Source organism: Dendrobates tinctorius, unplaced genomic scaffold, assembly GCF_039654945.1.
Source record: "Dendrobates tinctorius isolate UK_male_01 unplaced genomic scaffold, ASM3965494v1 ptg000152l, whole genome shotgun sequence".
NCBI classification, from domain to species: domain Eukaryota; kingdom Metazoa; phylum Chordata; class Amphibia; order Anura; family Dendrobatidae; genus Dendrobates; species Dendrobates tinctorius.
Genome location: NW_027361819.1, coordinates 1768307 through 1789097, shown reverse-complemented (window position 1 = coordinate 1789097; position 20791 = coordinate 1768307). Strand labels below are relative to the sequence as shown.

General features: G+C 46.4%; 1 pseudogene; it reads right to left on the bottom strand.

Moving 5' to 3' along the window:
* Positions 1-1060: 1060 nt before the first annotated feature.
* Positions 1061-20525, bottom strand: LOC141050637 (E3 ubiquitin-protein ligase TRIM39-like; annotated as a pseudogene).
* Positions 20526-20791: the final 266 nt, after the last annotated feature.

Sequence of the window (20791 nt, the reverse complement as noted above, 5' to 3'; positions counted from 1 at the left end):
GACAAAGGGGGGTTACATAATCCACTGCAACAATGGTTGTTTTCACCCAGCCCATTAATTGGCATTGCCATATATTATTATCCGGGCTATGTGCAATTTATAATACTGTGTAGCAGAAGTTCTCTAAGCATCACTATTTAGTATTTCTCTGCATAATTTTTCCTTGGAGGATTTGTTTTGGGCACTCATGCTTGTCATCAGGCTGCTGACTTGTTTTTTCTGGTTCCGGGTTATTAATGTGATTACCCATTTTATTGTTTTTTTCACTACCCTGTATCTCTGATATGTGTCTTTCTATTGATAAATAAATATGTTTATGCTTGAAATGGATTTGGACTCTATGTTCTCCAATTTTTTCTCATGTCTACATGAGAGTCGCCTCCACATAATGAGACTTTATGAGGCATTACCTTTGTATTTTACAATAATGGAATATGGATGTTTCTTTGGAGTATTCTTTTTATATATGATACCAGGGACGTTCTACCTGTCATATGGAGAACCACTAGAGGGCGCACATTGTACATGATACCAGGGACATCCTACCTGTAATATGGAGAACCTCTAGAGGGCGCACATTGTACATGATACGAGGGACGTACTACCTGTCATATGGAGAACCACTAGAGGGCGCACATTGTACATGATACCAGGGACGTTCTACCTGTAATATGGAGAACCACTAGAGGGCGCACATTGTACATGATACCAGGGCCGTACTACCTGTAATATGGAGAACCACTAGAGGGCGCACAGTGTACATGATAGCAGCATCAGAGATCAATAGCACTCTGTGTGTAGAGGGAAAAAGGAAAAATCACTGCTGACATCAGGACCCACTAGAGGATGCACTGACAGTATTAAGCTGGGAAATGGCTACAGGAGCCTTATTGGCCACTAAATCCACACATATGAGACCTGTTTGCTCTGTGGCATAAAGTCTACATCAAGTCTCCACACATTCATCTCCCAACACCAGAAGAGCAGCCGGTTATGAGAGCTGGGAGCGCCTCCACATTGTCCTGATCATTACTCCACAACCATTAAATTTATGGGCTTTATTAGAGAATGAACCTCACATGTGCAAATAACATACAAAAATGACGTAAAACCGCTCCAAGGAGGGCGAGGACACGGAGCCCAGCGGCATCGATTCGGGTTGTGCTGCTGTGGCGTTAATAAGCAGATGTGGGGTCTTCATTATGGGGGGCTGTGGTCGTCTCTCTTCTGTAAGTCCAGTGGGTCGGGGACTTTGGGCTCCGGCCGCCATGTTACCTGTAATCGGCTGTGAGGTTGCACTGCTGAATCTGCTTGTGTAAAGCTGGAATATGTCATCACTGATGTGCCCCCCATCCACTGCAGCTCCTGCACCGGGGGAGTCCAAAGCTCCGATGTGCAGGAGGCTGAACTAATGCTGCAGCCCCTTTATTCTCAGGATCGGTGGGGGTCCCTAGAGTCAGAGAGTGCTGACATATCCCAGCTATATAACAGCACTGTATCAGATAGGATTAACCCTTTACTGAATAACAATTATCAGTCTCAGGACAATTCACCCATTAGTATTTACATTCTGCTCAATCATTGATTCTGCATCTGATCTACAGGGAAGAGGAAAAAACAATAGGAACAATCCCCCCATGACTCCGCCATATACATTGTATTATTAGAGGGTCCTGCTGATAACTCACTATATACAGATGTGTCCATGTGACAAGGAATAATGTAATTATAATGTGACGAGGACGACATCGGTCTCAGCTTCTTATTGTAACAGAGGCCCCATCATATACCCAGAAGACGACATGTAGGGGTTCAGAGAAGGAGGCGGTGAAGGTGTGTAAGTGTCTGATGGGGTCACACAGCTCATAGAAGGACAGACGGCCGGCCTCATAGTCTAAGAAGACTCTAAGTTTTGGACATGTTGGCTTTATACTGAGGGCTAATTCATCTGAGTTGTGCCATACTTTATATCCTCCATTATACATATCCAAACTCCAAGATTCATTATTATATATAATACCAGACTGTAGTCCTTCGCTTTCTATACTGGGATAGGACAATCCGATGCCATATGTTCCCATCTGGTTCCACTCTACCTCCCAGTAATGTCGTCCTGATGAGAGGCCACATTTGCTTAACCCCTGGGAGTAAGTTACAAATCTTCCTGATGATTCTGAGTTCTCCTGTTCTTTTGAATCTGTTGATGTTTTCAGATCTTCTGACATCTTCACCCTTCTATGAGCAGTGTCTACATCCAACAATATGCCTGGGACATGAACCCCGAGCTGTGATGTCATATTTGTGATAATATCTCTCAAAGGTTGATGTAAGGTCAGTGAGATCAGAACCTCATCCAGATCCTCCTCAGTACTGACCTCTCAACCATCTCTCCCTGTGTCCTTATCACCTCCATGTCTACTTACTGTAATGTCACTTTCTTGTAAGAGTTTTATTGGGTCTTTGTCACGACACATCTCCTCCACATGACGCATCTTCCTGGACAGCTCTTCCTCCTGTATTTCCAGCTTCTTGATGAGATGAGATATCTGGGACACAATCTTCTCCTCCTGCCTGGAGACCTCGCTCAGCGCTTTCTTTTCTGCCATTTCCAGTTGCTTCTTAATGTCCACAAATATCTTACTGATGTTCTTCCTCTTTTCGGAGGCTTTCTCTTGGAACTTCCTCTTACGATCCTGCAGATTCTGGACTCTTGTCTGAATATCTACTTTTTGTGGGTTCAGTTCATCCAGATATTCCCTCAGTTTCTTCTTCTCCTTCTCAGAATCCTCATCTAGAAGTTCCACATGGTGTCCTCGGTGTTCGCCAAACAGACAGCAAAATGCACACAGACAAGCCTCGTACTGTGGGCAGTAATACTCCAGAAGCTTCTTGTGGAGGGAACATTTATTGTTACCAAAGGAGCTGGTGGGATGTATTAATATATGATCAACCGTCTTGTGGGCTGTCAGGTGGTCATCACATAGAGAGTTCTCACACTGCAGACAGGATTTCACAGCCGGTACAGGAGACTTTGTACAGTAAGTACAGAAGATTCTGGTCTCCTCCATATCAGGCTGAGTAGATGAGAAACGCTCCACTATATTCTCCAGCTTCCGTTTCTTCTCCAGGGCCGGACACTCCGGATATTCTGCTCTGCAGTCAGGACAGGAATACCCTCCAGCCGCCTCCTGGGCATCCAGCACACTCACAATACACGAGCGGCAGAAGTTGTGTCCACATCTCAAGGATTCGGGATCTATATAGAGGCTCAGGCTGATGGCGCAGTTCAGCTCCTCCCTCAGCTCAGCAGACTGAAAGAGCAGGAACCGAAAGCTAAAACGTTAAAAAACATAAAAAGGTGGAGGTTTCTGAGAATAAGTTATTAATCCTGCTGCTCAGTGACTGTTTGCTGCTGAAGCAGAAAATGATTGACATAATCGTGTGTAGGGATGAGAGTTGTAGTAGTTGTAGAGAATCCACCAGTTCAGGGAAGAAGTCAACTGAGCTCTAAAGAGCCTCTCCCAGATGTGAGATAAATAGAAGCATAATTCCACTTATCCGATCAGACAGGAGCCAGGAGACCATTAGAAAGATCACGGCAGCCTTATTCACCTGTGGATCAAATGTGTCACTCAGTGAGCCCGTCCGTACTTTGGACAGGAGCCTCCTGCTATTATTATATGCACGATTCTGGGCTGTACAAAGAATGATGAGATTTATTTTCCATACGTACAATTGTTCAGTGTGGAAATTCACTCACTTGTCCATTACATAGCAATGGTCGGTATGCTGCGCAGTTGTGGTGTGTTGGGCACGCAGACAGCACACTGATGGAAAACAAGGCAATGTGCATGAGGCTTCAGGATGATACACTTTTTTAACAAGACAAATTCTTGCTAAAAAGTCCCTGCTTCTTGTAGTCCACAGTCAGGGGAGCCTGGCAGTGTCGGACCCTCCTGATTGCTCCCTAATGATCATTAGAGGGAATGTCCAATAAAACACATTATCAGCTATCTGAAGGTAATGTCCAAGCATGAAGACCTGCACCGATCAGCAGGAGGGAAACTTGTATCCCTGCTACAGAATGGATCTTCCAGTGGGATGTCCGCTGTGCCATACCTCCCAACTTTTAAAGAAGGGGAAGAGCGATAAGTGCTGCGGCGCACCGCGACAAATTTTAGTCCATGTCCCTGACAACACCCATTTCAAAACTAGTCACACCTATGTCCACGCCCAGCCGCACACATTTAGCACTGCTGATCACACTGATTGGTACTGAGGGCACAGTGGCTGGCATTATGGGCACAGTGGCTGGTACTGTAGGCACATTGACAGATACTGAGAAAAAAAGAAAACAGAGAGAGCAGAAAGGACAGAGAGAGAGAAGAAAGGACAGAGAGAGAAAGAAGAAAGAACAGAGAGAGAAAGAAGAAAGAACAGAGAGAGAAAGAAAGAGGGGAAAGAAAGAACAGAGAGAGAGAGAAAGAGGGGCAAGAAAGAAAGAACAGTGAGAGAAAGAAAGGGGAAAGAAAGAACAGAGAAAAAGAAAGAGAAAGAAAGAACACAGAGATAAAGAAAGAGGGGACAGAAAAAAGAACAGAGAGAGAAAGAACAGAGAGAGAGAGAAAGAAAGTGGGGAAAGAAAGAAAGAGGGGAAAGAAAGAACAGAGAGAGAACAGATAAAAAGAAAGAACAGAGAGAAAGAGAAAGGAAGAACAGAGAGAGAGAAAGAAAAAGGGTAAAGAAAGAACAGGGAGAGGGAGAAAGAAAGGGGAAAGAAAGAAAAGAGAAAGAGGGGAAAAAGAATGAACAGAGCGAGAGAAAAAGAAAGAGGGGAAAGAAAGAACAGAGAGAAAGAAAGAGAAAAATAGAACAGAGAGAGAAAGAAAGAGGGGAAAGAACGAAAGAACAGAGAGATAGAGAGAAAGAACAGAGAGAGAAATAAAGAAGTAAAGAAAGAGAAAGAACAGAGAGAAAGAAAGAAAGAAAGAAAGAAAGGGGAAAGAAAGAACAGAGAGAGAGAAAGAAAAAAGAAGGATTAGAGAGAGAAGGAAAGAACAGATAAAGAGAAAGGAAAAGAGAGGGAAAGAAAGAACAGAGATAAAGAAACAGAGAAAGAACAGAGAAAGAAAGAAATAGAGAGAGAGACGAAAAGATCAGAGAAAGAAACAGAGAGAGAAAGAAATAAAGAACGATTCTATAAAGATACTATAGAAGCCTAGCTCCCATTATAATACCCACCTGAGCCTCCTGTTGCAGGACATATCATGATCCGCTCACATGGCTGGCATCCCCGATTCCAAGGTGATCCCGCTGTCCGCGCTGTCGGAGGAGGACATGGTGATGGATCTGAAGCATTCCCTGAAGTGCCTCCATGGTTCCGTCACTATCTCCTCATGAAATTACCTAATTTCCAGTCAGCTTCCAGCACGTCACTTTCAGTGGAACGTCATGTGCGAGTTTTAAACTGCACCTCAGGGCTCCACCGTGTACTCCGGGAAAAGCCCGCTTTGTATGCCTTGTACACACTTGGCTCTGCTCCGTACATATGGCTCCGCTCCGCATACCCCATACATACGCGGCTCCGCTCCGTACACACGCGCGGCTCTGCTCCGTACACCTCGTACACACGCGCGGCTCCGCTCCGTACACATCGTACACACGCGTGCGGCTCCGCTCCGTACACCTCGTACACACGCGTGCGGCTCCGCTCCGTACACCTCGTACACACGCGCGCGGCTCCGCTCCGTACACACACGTGGCTTCGCTCCGTACACCTCGTACACACGCGTGGCTCCGCTCCGTACACCTCGTACACACATCCACACTGTAAACCCCTCCTGACCCCACACAGAAACTTCACCTCATCCAGCACCATGACAACCAGCACAGCAGAGTCCTGCAGACACGGAGGCCCTTGATCATGAGACCCCTGACTCCTCCCCTCCTGTGACCTCATCACAGGTCCTGTGCGCACAGAATAGAACAGCCTAGGACATCATTGCAGGCTGCGGTGGGTCTCTCTGGGAGGGCGAGGATGGGGTCGGTGCATGGGGGGGCATGGCGGCTCAGTGCAGTGTGGGAAAAATAGAGTCTCGGGCGGGACTCGGGTGGAAGGGTCAAAAATGGGACTGTCCCGCGAGAATCGGGACAGTTGGGAGCTATGGTCAGTGCTGATCTGGGAGTTTTTCCTCAGCTCTAATCAGACTAAAGAAAAAATCACAGCATTCTACGAGTGGATGCGAGAATCAGAGCGCACTCGCCAATACAAGTCAATGAGTGGGAGAAAAAAAATCATGCGTATGGCACCTGATTTTTATGCACACATCACATAGGAAACCTGACATTTCATCAACCGAGTGCAATAAATTTACAGCCCGAAATGTCACAATAGAATAAATAGAATATATACAGGAGCTTCTCACAAAATTAGAATATCATCCAAAAATTAATTTATTTCATTTCTTCAATACAAGAAGTGACTCTCCTCTATTCTATAGAGTCATTACACAGAGAGTGATCTATGTCACGGGTTTATTTCTGTTAATGTTGATGATTATGGCTTACAGCCAATGAGAACCCAAAAGTCATTATCTCAGTAAATTAGAATACTTTATAACACCGGCTTGAAAAAATAATTGTAAAATCTGAAATGTTGTCCTCCTGAAATGTATGATCAGTAAATGCATTCAATACTTGGTCGGGCTCCTTTTGCATCAATTACTGCATTAATGCGGCGTGGCATGGAGGCGATCAGCCTGTGGCACTGCTGAGGGGTTATGGAAGCCCAGGTTGCTTTGATAGCCTACAATACGCAAAACAGCACAGAGACAAGCCTCAAAACATCTGCAACAAGGTAATTTGGAGAGATGAGACCAAAATTGAACTTTTTGACCACAACAATAAGGGTGTGTGCACACGTTGCGGATTCTGCTGCGGATCCGCTGCAGTTTCTGCTGCGTTGTACAGTACCTATATTTTCAATGGAAAATCCGCAGCATGTCACTTCTTTGTGCGGAATCCGCAGCGGTTTGACACCTGCTCCATTGTACAGGTGTCAAACCGCAGGGGGAAACCGCAGGCTAATCCGTCCGCAGATAAATCGCAGGTCTTTTGACCTGCGGATTTTGCGAAATCCACGCGGAAAATTCCGCAGCAGAATCCGCAACATGTGCACACACCCAAAATGTTACATTTGGAGAGAGGTCAACAAGGCCTATGATGAAAGGAACACCATTCCTACTGTAAAGCACGGAGGTGGATCGTTGATGTTTTTTGGGGATGTGTGAGCTACAAAGGCACAATAAAATTGGTCAGAGTTGAAGGAAAGATAAATGCAGCACGTTATCAGCAAATACTGGAGGCAAATTTGCAATCATCAACCCAGAACCTGCACATGGGACATGTTTGGATGTTCCAACATGACAATGATCCAAAACACAAGGCCACGTCTACCTGTCATTGGCTTCAGCAGAACAAAGTGAAGGTTCTGGAGTGGCCATCTCAGTCTCCTGACCTCAGTATCATTGAGCCACTCTGGGGAGATCTGAAGCGCGCAGTTCATGCTAGACAGCCCAGGAATTTACAGGGACTGGAGGCTTTTCACCAAGAAGAGTGCGCAGCTTTACCATCTGAGAAAATAAAGAACCTCATCCACAACTACCACAAAAGTCTTCAAGCTGTCATTGATGTTAGAGGGGGCAATACACGGTATTAAGAAATGGGGTATGTGAACTTTTGAACAGAATCATTTACATGTTTTGGGTTGCCATGATTTAAAAAGAGAAAACACAGTAGTTTGACAATAAATGGCTTCACCCAACCACTAACTATGAGTGGAGAAAAAAGTTTTCGTGTTATCATTCATATTCTCTGAAAAAAAGGCTAAGAAAGCAAAAATTCTGCTGGGGTTTGTAAACTTTTGAGTACAACTGAATATATATATATATATATAGAGAAAATACATATAGCTATATAGAAAATATATAGGGAGAACAGAGATATATATATAGATAGATAGGTAGTTCACCTGTTTAATGCCTACATGACCAAATAATGGTTCTGAGCTACAAAGTAGCAGCCGGTTCCCTCTCTGTAGTCAGGGCCGGCGTTATGGGCAGGCAGACCAGGCAGCTGCCTAGGGCCCCGCTCCTCCAGGGGCCCCCAGCCAGCGGCCCATCACACAGCCGCTGTGGAGCCCCTGTGAGGCAGGGGGGCCCTCCTGCCCCAGCGCTGACTCCCGCCGCCGCCGCACTGAAGGAGGCTCTTCAAACAGAGGCTGGACAGACATCTGACTGGGATGATTTAGCGAATCCTGCTTTGAGCAGGGGGTTGGACCAGATGGCCCAGGAGGTCCCTTCCAACTCTACGATTCTATGATTCTATGATTCTATGACGCTCTCTCTCCCATCATTCCCCGCTCTGCCTCTGACACGGGGGGGCGATGACGTCATCGCGCTCTCACTGTGTGCCAGACAGAGCAGGAGGAGACAGGAGCAGCCAGCAGCGCAGGCACGAGGAGGTGAGGAGTGTTTTTTTTTCTTTAAAATCAGTGTGAGTACTGGACTGTGGGGCCACTCTGGGGGGACTATATACCATGCTCGGCTGTATCATACCATGCTGGGGGGGCTATATACCATGCTGGGCTGTATTACACCATTCTGGGGGGGCTATATACCATGCTGGGCTGTATTACACCATTCTGGGGGGGCTATATACCATGCTGGGCTGTATTATACCATGCTGGGGGGGCTATATACCATGCTGGGCTGTATTATACCATTCTGGGGGGGCTATATACCATGCTGGGCTGTATTATACCATGCTGACCTGTATTACACCATTCTGGGGGGGTGCTATATACCATGCTGGGTTGTATTATACCATACTGGGCTGTATTATTTCATTCTGGGGTGCTATATACCATGCTGGGCTGTATTATACCATTCTGGAGGGGCTATATACCATGCTGGGCTGTATTATACCATTCTGGGGGGGCTATATACCATGCTGGGCTGTATTATACCATTTTGGGGGGCTATATACCATGCTGGGCTGTATTATACCATGCTGGGCTGTATTATACCATTCTGGGGGGGCTATATACCATGCTGGGCTGTATTATACCATGCTGACCTGTATTACACCATTCTGGGGGGGTGCTATATACCATGCTGGGTTGTATTATACCATACTGGGCTGTATTATTTCATTCTGGGGTGCTATATACCATGCTGGGCTGTATTATACCATTCTGGAGGGGCTATATACCATGCTGGGCTGTATTATACCATTCTGGGGGGGCTATATACCATGCTGGGCTGTATTATACCATTTTGGGGGGCTATATACCATGCTGGGCTGTATTATACCATGCTGGGCTGTATTATACCATGGTGGGCTGTATTATACAGCCCAGCATGGTATACAGCCTGTATACCATGGTGGTCTGTATTATACCATGCTGTGCTGTATACCATGGTGGGCTGGGCTGTATACCATGTGGTGCTTGGCTATATACCAACTGGTGCTGGGCTATATACTATGCGGCTGTGTTATATACCATGGGGGGTACATTTTACATTATATTCTATAGGGGGAGGCTGTGTTATATAATATGGGTGGCTACATTATATTCTATGGGGAGGTGGGCTGTATTATATTCTATTTGGGGCTACATTATATTCTGTGGGGGAGCTGTATTATATTTGTAATATTCTATGGGGGCATTATGCATTATACTATATGAGGAGGGCTACATTGTATTCTATGGAGGGGCTACATTATACTATATAAGGGGCTGCATTATATCCCATGAGGCGGTTGCCATATATTCTATGGAGGGGCTGCATTATACTATATGGGGGGTTGGGCTGCATTATATTCTATGGGGGTTACATTATATTCTGTGGAGTGGCTGCATCATACTCTGGGGTGGCTGCATTATACTATAAGAGGGGGCTGCATATTCTATGGGGGTTACATTATATTGTATGGCGGGGCGACATTATACTCTGTGGGGTGGCTGCATTATGCTCTATTGGGTGGCTGCATTATACTATATGTGGGCTGCATTATACTGTATCGAGGACTATAGGGAATACATTATATGAAGAACTATGGGGTGCATTATGCTACGGGAAGTAAATTGTACTACATGGGTGACTATGGCGGTGCATTATACTATATGGAGTGTATTATACTATATGGAGGACTGAGCAGTGTATTTGAATATATGGAGAGCTATGAGGAGTGTATTATACTATATGGAGGACTGAGGAGTGTATTATACTATATGGAGGACTGAGGAGTGTATTATACTATATGGAGGACTATGGGGCAGATTATATTATATGAAGGACTATGGGGCAGATTATATTATATGAAGGACTATGGGGGGTAAACTGTAGATGTGCTGCTGATAACATGATACTGTATGGTGATCTGTTAGGGTGTGTGCACACGTTGCGGATTAGTCTGCGGCTTTTTCTGCAGAGAATCCATATCTCTTGGCAGAAACCGCAGGGTAAAACACATGCATTTTTCCTGCGGATTCCTAGCATGTGTACAGCGGATTTGATGCAGGTTCTAGTGCGGTTTGTCAGTGCGGATGAGAGAGAGATTGATTGATTTGTATGTCCTGGAACGTACACTGCAGCTGCGGTTCCGCAAAAAAATAAGTAACATGCTGCAGAAAATAAACCGCAGCAAATCTGCGCAGAATTTTCCGCAGCATGTGCACGGCGGTTTCGGTTTTACATAGATTTACATGGTACTGTAAACCGTATGGAAACTGCTGCGGATCCGCAGGACCAAATCCGCAGCGGATCCGCAGCAAAAACAGCAACGTGTGCACACACCCTTAGTTATCCATTAGTGATCATTCTTTCCCCATCATTCTTTCTCAGATGGTGGAAAGAGGCCGGGAAACAAGTATTGATTGACTTCTTCAATTTTGTCTATCATTTGGCGGCCTGAACTCAGCGCATGTAAATACAATCGAAACGCTTCTGTGTGATGTGCAATATGTTAGCATTTGGGGCCCCATTTTAAACTTTGCCTAGGGCCCCACTTTGCCTAAAACCGGCCCTGTCTGTAGGTGACAGAAATGTCTTCTAATTTGTAGATAAGATGGAAGGATGTGAATGTGCGAGAATGATTAATATATAATTTTACGATATTAATATTGTGCATCTGCTGAAACTGTGAAGGGTTAATACTAATATCAGAGCTGAAGTTTCACTTCTCCTTTGTTCCTGAAGGTTTCGTTTCTCCGTTTTTGCTGCTGTAAGAGAAATTTTTGTAATTGGGATGGGCTGTCATGAAACCAGACTGTTCCCATCAGGTGCAAAATAAGGGAGGCGGGGTGTAGAACTCTGAAGAATATGCCATTTGGATACGGACATATATGCAGTTTCCGGTTTTCTTGCAATATTATTGGCTTATAAAGTGAAGTGATGTTATTGGTAGTTGAGAACTTTGCATAATTAAGCAAAATGTTATAAAAGAAGTGACTAAAATAAAGGGGCTTGGTGATCTGTCTCGATCCTCCCGTACAGAGACCACCATCTCCGTGTGGTCATTTGAGTTGCTAGCAACACTCTGTGGATTAATTTGGAAATCACTGGATCAACCGTGAAGGGTTAATTTAGCCCTCCCTCAATAGCTACCACAACAAAACTGTATAAAGAACCTGCCTACTAGTAGTGTAGGGAGAGGAGACACTAAACTGGGGTCCAAATAATAAATGAAACCCAGATAAGCAGGAAGTTCCTGTTAGGATGTCTATTTCATCAGGAGCCGGGGACAGATGTCACAAACTCGGTGATTGTGATGGCAGCAGAATATGGTGGAGTACACTCGCCTGTGTCTGCCTTATTTGTCATTGCAAGCTGTTCTGTGTAACCCAACAATTGTGCTATTAAAGGGTTAATGATCATCAGCAGGAGGGTCAGTGTACCAAGTAGCCACAGAACCAAGGATGAGCTCACAGTGCAAACACCTGTAATCCTAGCTACTATGGGAGGCTTGGGCTGTGGGATCACTTAGTTTGACCTATAGATTATGATGCTGTCTGTTAATTCAGGGGCGTATCTAGGTAGGGCATGTGCGGAATTTTCCCCGGGCGTAGTCAGCAAGGGTGCACCGTTGGGCCGCCTCATGCAGCAATCCAAGGTATGACCCTAGTGGCTTCATTTTGCTGTTCCCATAATGGGAGTTGGCCGTTCTGTGAGCTGTCAGGCTGACATAAGGTGCAGTGAGCCTGCTCCCAATGATCAACTGTACGCCCGTAATTCAGATGGGAGTACAATTGAAGTCCTGCCTGCCAGCACTTCCAGTCAGGGAGACGTCAGCAGCATGATCAGGTCTTGATCATATTGCTCGTGATCACATATTGTGATTATATTGCTGATGTCACTACTCGGCTCCGCAGAGAAAAGCAGAAGGTGTGATAAACGCTCCAGTGGAACTAAAAACACTGAAAATGTATTGTAATTAGTAGAGTGGTAGAAGAAATTTGAGGACACAGTAAGGGAAGTTAGGTGGGAATTGGTGAGGACACAGTAGGAGGAGCAAACTAGTGGGGGAGAAATTTGATGACACCGTATGATGAGCGAGGGGGTTGATGGGTGCGGACACAGTATGAGGAATGGGTATACAGACACGGAGTAAAATTTGAGAACACAGTATGGGGAGCGAGGGGGGAAATTTGAGGACACAGTATTGGGAGCATGGGGGTGAGATGGGTGCGGACATATGGGGGAGCAAGTGGGTGAATAAAGTTAAGGACAGTATGAGGAGTGAGGGAGTATGATGACAAGTGATGGGGCATGATGGGTGCGGAAACAGTATGGTGAGGGGGAGAAGAAATGTAAGGACACACACAGTATGGGGAAGTGATGGGTGTGAATACAATATTGGAAGAAGGGAAATTTGAGAACACAGTATGGGGAGCAGGATGGGTGCAGACACTATGAGGAGTGAGGGGTTGAAATATTTGAGGACACAGTATGGGGAGCAAGGGGGGATTTGAGGACACAGATCAAAGGCTCCCAATATTAGCAAATATGACAGTATGACAGTACTTGGGCTGTTCCTCTCTCTTCTATCCTTGTAGTTATTCTAGGAGAGAAGAAAGATACAGTACGTCCGAGTGCTGCAATGTCAGTGAAGAGAAAGTGAAAAAAAAAAAAAAATCACATTTCTACCTCCGTGTCTATAATCCCCTAAACCAAATTGATCACCCTCCCTTCTGCGTCATCCACTTTATCATTTTTGGCAGATAGGGTTAGGTTTACTAGGCTTAGGATTATTAAGGTTAGGCAGTTTTTTCAAAAGTACAAAAAAATACTAGTGTTAGATTAGGTTTGTTTGTTTTTTGGTATACAGGCGACTAAAGCAATGACATGCAGAGCATTCAGCGTGGAGCAAGCGTACAGCCTGCTTTGCTCCACCAGCGAAACTGAATCTGCCTCTGAAGTAGAGCAATTTTCAGAGTGACAACAACTCTTCATCCGTGGGAATCTCACAGCCCAATGGTATCGGAGTCAGCCGTCACTGCTGAGGCTTCAGATGCAGACTCCTCATCGCTATGGTGTCGCGACAGATCATTTTCCCCTCAAATTCCCCCCTTTTTAGCAGCTCCTGAAAAAAATTACAAGTCACGAATTTTACTTCCTTTGTACTGTACCTGTCTCATAGTTAGTTTTTTCACTGTAATTTATATTTGTATTTTGTATGTAACCCCTTCTCATGGACATAATAGCATGCTGAGCTGTCTCAAAATAGACATTAGTGATAGAGGAGGTGCTGATATTCAGAGATCCGAGTCTGCTGCCTGCACATGTATGTGTGTGGGCCGCTCCACACTAAACTGATTGTGTTAGCATCCATCATTCACACGCTGCTACCGCATATTTGTGAGTGTCGTAGCAGAATAATAATAATAATTTTATTTCTATAGCGCCAACATATTCCGCAGCACTTTACATTATAGAGGTGGCTTGGACATACAATAGACTTTACAGCATAACAATAAACACAGATCAAATAAGATACCAAGAGGAATGAGGGCCCTGCTCGCAAGCTTACAATCTATGAGGAAAAAGGGCAGACATGAAAGGTGGGTGATAACAATTGCTTTCATTGTTCGGACCAGCCATAGTGTACGAATCGGGTGTTCCTGTAATGCTGCATGAATCAGTTAACAGCTAAGTATATAACAGTACAGACAGAGAGGGCTATTAAATGCATACAGCATGTGAGAACATGATGCAAGGAACCTGGTTATGGTAAAAAAAAAAAACATTTTTGAATGAGCCACACAGGGATAATTAGGTTAATGTGCTGCTGAGGCGATAGGCCAGTCTGAACAAATGCGTTTTTAGGGCACGCTTAAAACTGTGAGGATTAATCGTATCAACCTGGGTAGTGCATTCCAAAGAATTGACGCAGCACGTGAGAAGTCTTGGATACGGGAGTGGGAGGTTCTGATTAATGAGGATGTTAACCTCAGGTCATTAGCAGAATGGAGGGCACGGGTAGGGTGGTAGGTTGAGACAAGGGAGGAGATGTAGCGTGGTGTTGAGCCATGGAGGGCTTTGTGGGTGAGGGTAATAAGTTTGAATTCGATTCTGGAGTGGATGGGTAGCCAGTGTAATGACTGGCACAAGGTAGAGGCATCGGTATAACGATGGGTGAGGAATATGATCCTGGCTGCAGCATTCAAGACAGATTGGAGGGGGGAGAGTTTGGTAAGAGGGAGACCAATTAGTAGAGAGTTACAACAGTCCAGACGAGAACGAATAAGAGAAACGGGTAGAGTTTTTGCAGAGTCGAAAGTAAGAAAAGGTCGAATTCTAGAAATGTTTTTGAGCTGCAGATAACAAGAGCAAGCCAGTGATTGGATGTGGGGGGTGAATGAAAGCTCAGAATCAAATATGACCCCAAGACAGCGGGCATGTTGCTGGGGAGTAATAGTGGAGTCACACACAGAAATGGCAGTGTCGGGTATAGGTGCATTAGTAGCGGGAGGAAACACAAGGAGTTCAGTCTTTGACAGGTTCAGTTTCAGATATAGTGAGGACATGATATTAGACACAGCGTTTAGACAATCGCCGGTGTTTTCTAGAAAGGCTGGCGTGATGTCAGGAGAAGAAGCGTATAATTGGGTGTCATCAGCATAGAGATGGTACTGGAAACCAAATCTACTGATTATTTGACCAATAGGGGCAGTGTACAAGGAGAAGAGGAGGGGGCCTAGAACCGATCCTTGAGGAACCCCAACAGTAAGGGGAAGGTGAGAGGAGGAGGAACCGGCAAAAGAAACAGTAAAGGAGCGGTCGGAGAGATAGGAGGAGAACCAGGAGAGAACGGTGTCCTTGAGGCCAATGGAGCGGAGTATAGTGAGGGTTAGGGTTAGGCATTTTTTTAAAAAAGTTAAAAAACAATGCTAGTGTTAGATTAGGTTTGTTTTTTCTTGTTAGTCTGGCGAATAAAGGAATAGCCCGGCGAATAAAGGAATAGCCCACAGAGCATTCAGTGCAGAGCCTCTGAAGGAGGGCAATTTTCAGAGAATGACGACGACTCTTCCTCCGCGGGATCCCACAGCCCGATGGTAGCGGTGTCAGTCGTCATTGCTGAAGGTTCAGAGGCAGGACCAAGTACCTCAGTCCCCCCATCGCTGTTGTATCATGACATCATTTTACCCTCCAATTCCCCGTTTTTTAGCAGCCACCGGAATAAAATTAGATGTCAACAATTTTACCCCCTTTGATTTTTTCCAAATTTTCATTACCCCAGAAGTCCTACAATTGATTGCCCAAGAAACCAATTTATTTATCTCCCAAAAACCCACTGCCTTTCATTCCCGTTCCCGAATCCCCACAAATGCCCCCGAAATAGAAAATAAAAAAGTTGGGCCTTACCCTTTAGGCCGGAGTCACACTACAGCGAGATACGGCCGAGTCTCGCATGTTAAAACCAAGCTCTGGCACCGGCAGCTCCATGTATTGCTGTGCGGCTGCACGCTCCGCTCCGGAGTGCCGGCACCAGAGGTTGGTTTTAACCTGCGAGACTCGGCCGTATCTTGCTGTGTGTGATCCCGGCCTTAACATGGGATTGGTAAAAAAAAAAACCTCACTCTGCTCCTAGTAGGCAACAAAATCTATCCACAGTATCCCTGTATTTCCAGCTGTTCTTGTCCCGAGCCTGCTATGAAGCCCTAATAAGATTCCTCCACTTTAGTGATAATTCCCAAGCACCCACAAGAACTGATCCGAACTATGATCGACTAAACAAACTGAGACCCATAGTTTCCCTCCTAAAACTTTCATTTTTAAATTCTTACACCCCAGAGCAAAATATGGCAGTCGACAAGTCCTTGATGAGTTTCAAGGGCCGTCTGTCATTCCCCCAATTCATCCCCTCCAAGAAAGCAAAATATAGCATTAAACTATACAAAATGTGCGAGAGCATGTCAGGCTACACATCCACTTTCCTAACATATGAAGGTAAGGAGCGCCAAATCAGCCCCCCAAACCGTCCCCAGACAATTGGCATCCTAAGTAACATTGTCTGGGAGCTAATGACACACTTTTTCCAGTAAGGGTACCACGTGTATACTGACAGCTAGTACACGAGCATCCCCCTATACCAAGGGTGGGCAATTCATTTTCCCGAGGGGCCACATGAGAGACCATGACTGTTGTGGAAGCCGAACCAATAGACTGAAATCAATTAACATCAATATTAATATAAAAAATAATTATTAATATAATAATTATAATATAAATTACATCACTCAATATTGAGCAGAATTAAGTATGCCGACATTCCCTTATATACCATTTGAACCCGAATACAGACTCTCCTATATATTGTATGAGGCCCACACAGCCTCCCCATATCCTGCATACGAGGCCCACACAACCTCCCCATATCCTGCATACGAGGCCCACACAGCCTCCCCATATCCTGCATACGAGGCCCACACAACCTCCCCATATCCTGCATACGAGGCCCACACAACCTCCCCATATCCTGCATACGAGGCCCACACAGCCTCCCCATATCCTGCATACGAGGCCCACACAACCTCCCCATATCCTGCATACGAAGCCCACACAGCCTCCCCATATCCTGCATACGAGGCCCACACAACCTCCCCATATCCTGCATACGAGGCCCACACAGCCTCCCCATGTCCTGCATATGAGGCCCCCACAGCCTCCCCATATCCTGCATACGAGGCCCACACAACCTCCCCATATCCTGCATACGAGGCCCACACAGCCTCCCCATATCCTGCATACGAGGCCCACACAGCCTCCCCATGTCCTGCATATGAGGCCCCCACAGCCTCCCCATATCCTGCATACGAGGCCCACACAACCTCCCCATATCCTGCATATGAGGCCCCCACAGCCTCCCCATATCCTGCATACGAGGCCCACACAGCCTCCCCATGTCCTGCATATGAGGCCCACACAGCCTCCCCATATCCTGCATACGAGGCCCACACAACCTCCCCATATCCTGCATACGAGGCCCACACAACCTCCCCATATCCTGCATACGAGGCCCACACAACCTCCCCATATCCTGCATACGAGGCCCACACAGCCTCCCCATATCCTGCATACGAGGCCCACACAGCCACCCCATATCCTGCATACAAGGCCCACACAGCCTCCCCATGTCCTGCATATGAGGCCCACACAGCCTCCCCATATCCTGCATATGAGGCCCACACAGCCTCCCCATATCCTGCATACGAGGCCCACACAACCTCCCCATATCCTGCATACGAGGCCCACACAACCTCCCCATATCCTGCATACGAGGCCCACACAGCCTCCCCATATCCTGCATACGAGGCCCACACAGCCACCCCATATCCTGCATACGAGGCCCACACAGCCTCCCCATGTCCTGCATATGAGGCCCACACAGCCTCCCCATATCCTGCTCATGAGGCCCACACAGCCTCCCCATGTCCTGCATATGAGGCCCACACAGCCTCCCCATATCCTGCATATGAGGCCCACACAGCCTCCCCATATCCTGCATATGAGGCCCACACAGCCTCCCCTTATCCTGCATAGGAGGCTCACACAGCCTCCCCATACCCTGCATACGAGGCCCACACAACCTCCCCATATCCTGCATACGAGGCCCACACAACCTCCCCATATCCTGCATACGAGGCCCACACAGCCTCCCCATATCCTGCATACGAGGCCCACACAGCCACCCCATATCCTGCATACGAGGCCCACACAGCCTCCCCATGTCCTGCATATGAGGCCCACACAGCCTCCCCATATCCTGCTCATGAGGCCCACACAGCCTCCCCATGTCCTGCATATGAGGCCCACACAGCCTCCCCATATCCTGCATATGAGGCCCACACAGCCTCCCCATATCCTGCATATGAGGCCCACACAGCCTCCCCATATCCTGCATAGGAGGCTCACACAGCCTCCCCATACCCTGCATACGAGGCCCACACAGCCGCCTCCACATAGCAAGCATGAAAACCTGATAGCCTCCCCATGTCCACAGCAAGACCCCCATAGCCTCCCCATATCCTGCATACGAGGCCCACACAGCCGCCTCCCCATAGCAAGCATGAAAACCCGATAACCTCCCCATATCCACAGTAAGACCCCCATAGCCTCCCCACAGTAAGACCCCCATAGCCTCCCCAGTCCAGTCCAGTTTATTCTTCCTACTACAATATACGCAATTGCAGCACAACTGTTTTGTAAGCAAGATCAAATCTTATAATCAGCGAATGTGTTTTTAGGGGCATGCCTCCCTCTGTGAGTTATAATTCCTGGAAGGATTTTCTCGTTTCATAGCTCAATGTCTCTCTTAGCTCTGAATGAGTCCGGGAATTCCATCAATTTTACCCTAAAGACCAAATGGTGTGCCATCCATTATTATAGGCAGAGCCATATGTCCAGTACCCACATTGGTGCCATATTGGATGTACTTTGAACACTGAAAAACTAGTGCAATCAAACTTGAGTTGTGTTCCTCAGAACATACAGAAAAAATGATAAAAGAGACTGAAAAAATGCAAATTGTAAATTTTCAAACTTGTGTTGCATCAACTGCATAAAAAATGGTGGTATCAAACTACTCACTACCCCTGTACATAAATACATTACAGTATATAATTTACAAAAAAAATACATTTATGGGGGAATTATGTTGCTCTTTAACCACACAGGCTCTGCAAGAATGACAATCTATTCCATGCTGAACTTTCCTCCCACCTCTCATCTCAATCATTCTTTGACAACCTACGAATCCAGCTTCCGTCCCCACCACTCCACCGAAACTGCCCTTACCAAAATGACCAATGACTTAGGGTACCGTTACACCTAGCGATGCACCAGCGATCCCGACTAGCGATATGACGCGGTCAGGATCGCTGGTACATCGCTAGGTGGTCGTTAGTGAGCTGCCACTCAGGCAGATCTCACTAGCGACATCGCTGGGGACGGGGATCGCTACTTACATGTCAGACGAGGCGATCCTGCGTCCTCCCGCCCGGCTCCACGCGTCGCTCGTCGTCACAGCAGGAAGCGCCGCAGGAAGTGACCGACGAGAAATGATCCAGCAGCTTCTCGCGCGATCAGCGATAACCAGCGGGGGAGCCGGTCGGAGGTAAGTATCACATGCAGCGATATCGCTAGTAATATCGCTGCAACGTCACAAAATCGGTGACTTTGCAGCGATATTGCTAGCGATATCGCAGTGTGTAACGGGGGCTTGACTGTCAAAGCTAACAGACAAATCTCTATACTCCTCCTTCTAGACCTGTCCTCTGCCTTTGACACAGACAACCATTTCCTCCTATTACAAATCCTCGCTTCCCTTGGCGTCAAACACTTCGCTCTCTCCTGGATCTCCTCATACCTCTCCAACTGTGCATTTAGCGTCTCCCAATCCCACACTACCTCCTCATCCCACCCTCCTTTTGTTGGTGTCCCTTAAGACCCTTTTCTGGAACCCTTACCCTTCTCAATCTATACATGAGTGTCTACCAGCCACATCCTCCTTCTTCTCATCACGCTTCCTAAAGCTCAATGTAGACAAAACTGAACTCATCATCTTTCCTCCATCTCACCTGATCTATCATAATAAATGATATCACACTCTCCCCTGTACAGCAAGTCTGCTGCCTTAGAGTAACCCTTGACTCTGCCCTGTCCTTCAAACCACACATTCAAGCTCTTTCCACCTCCAACTCAAAAATATTTCCAGAATCCTTCCTTTCTTCAACCCTTAGTCTACTAAAATGTTAGTGCATGCCCTCATCATCTCCCACTTCAGCTACTGCAATATCCTCCTCTGTGGCCTCCCTGCTAACACTCTCACACCTCTCCAGTCCATCCTTAACTCTGCTGCCTGACTAATTCACCTCTCACCTCGCTACTCCTCCGCTTATCCCCGATACAAATCCCTTCATTAGCCGTCCATAATCTGTCTCCTCCATACATTTCTGAACGCATCTCTACTTACCTTCCAACATATAACCTAAGGTCCACTCAAGACCTTCTCCCCTCCACACTTTTTGTTCCTCACCCTATCGCCTCCAAGACTTCTCCTGAGCACCCCCCATACTCTGGAATTCTGTGCCGTAACACATTTGATTATCAGTCAGTTTCAAAACTTTCAGACAGAACTTAAAAACACATCTCTTCAAGCAAGCTTACAGCCTGCAATTACCCTGCTGCCTCCTGACTGCCACCGGAGCTTCACCTAACCCCCACCAGAG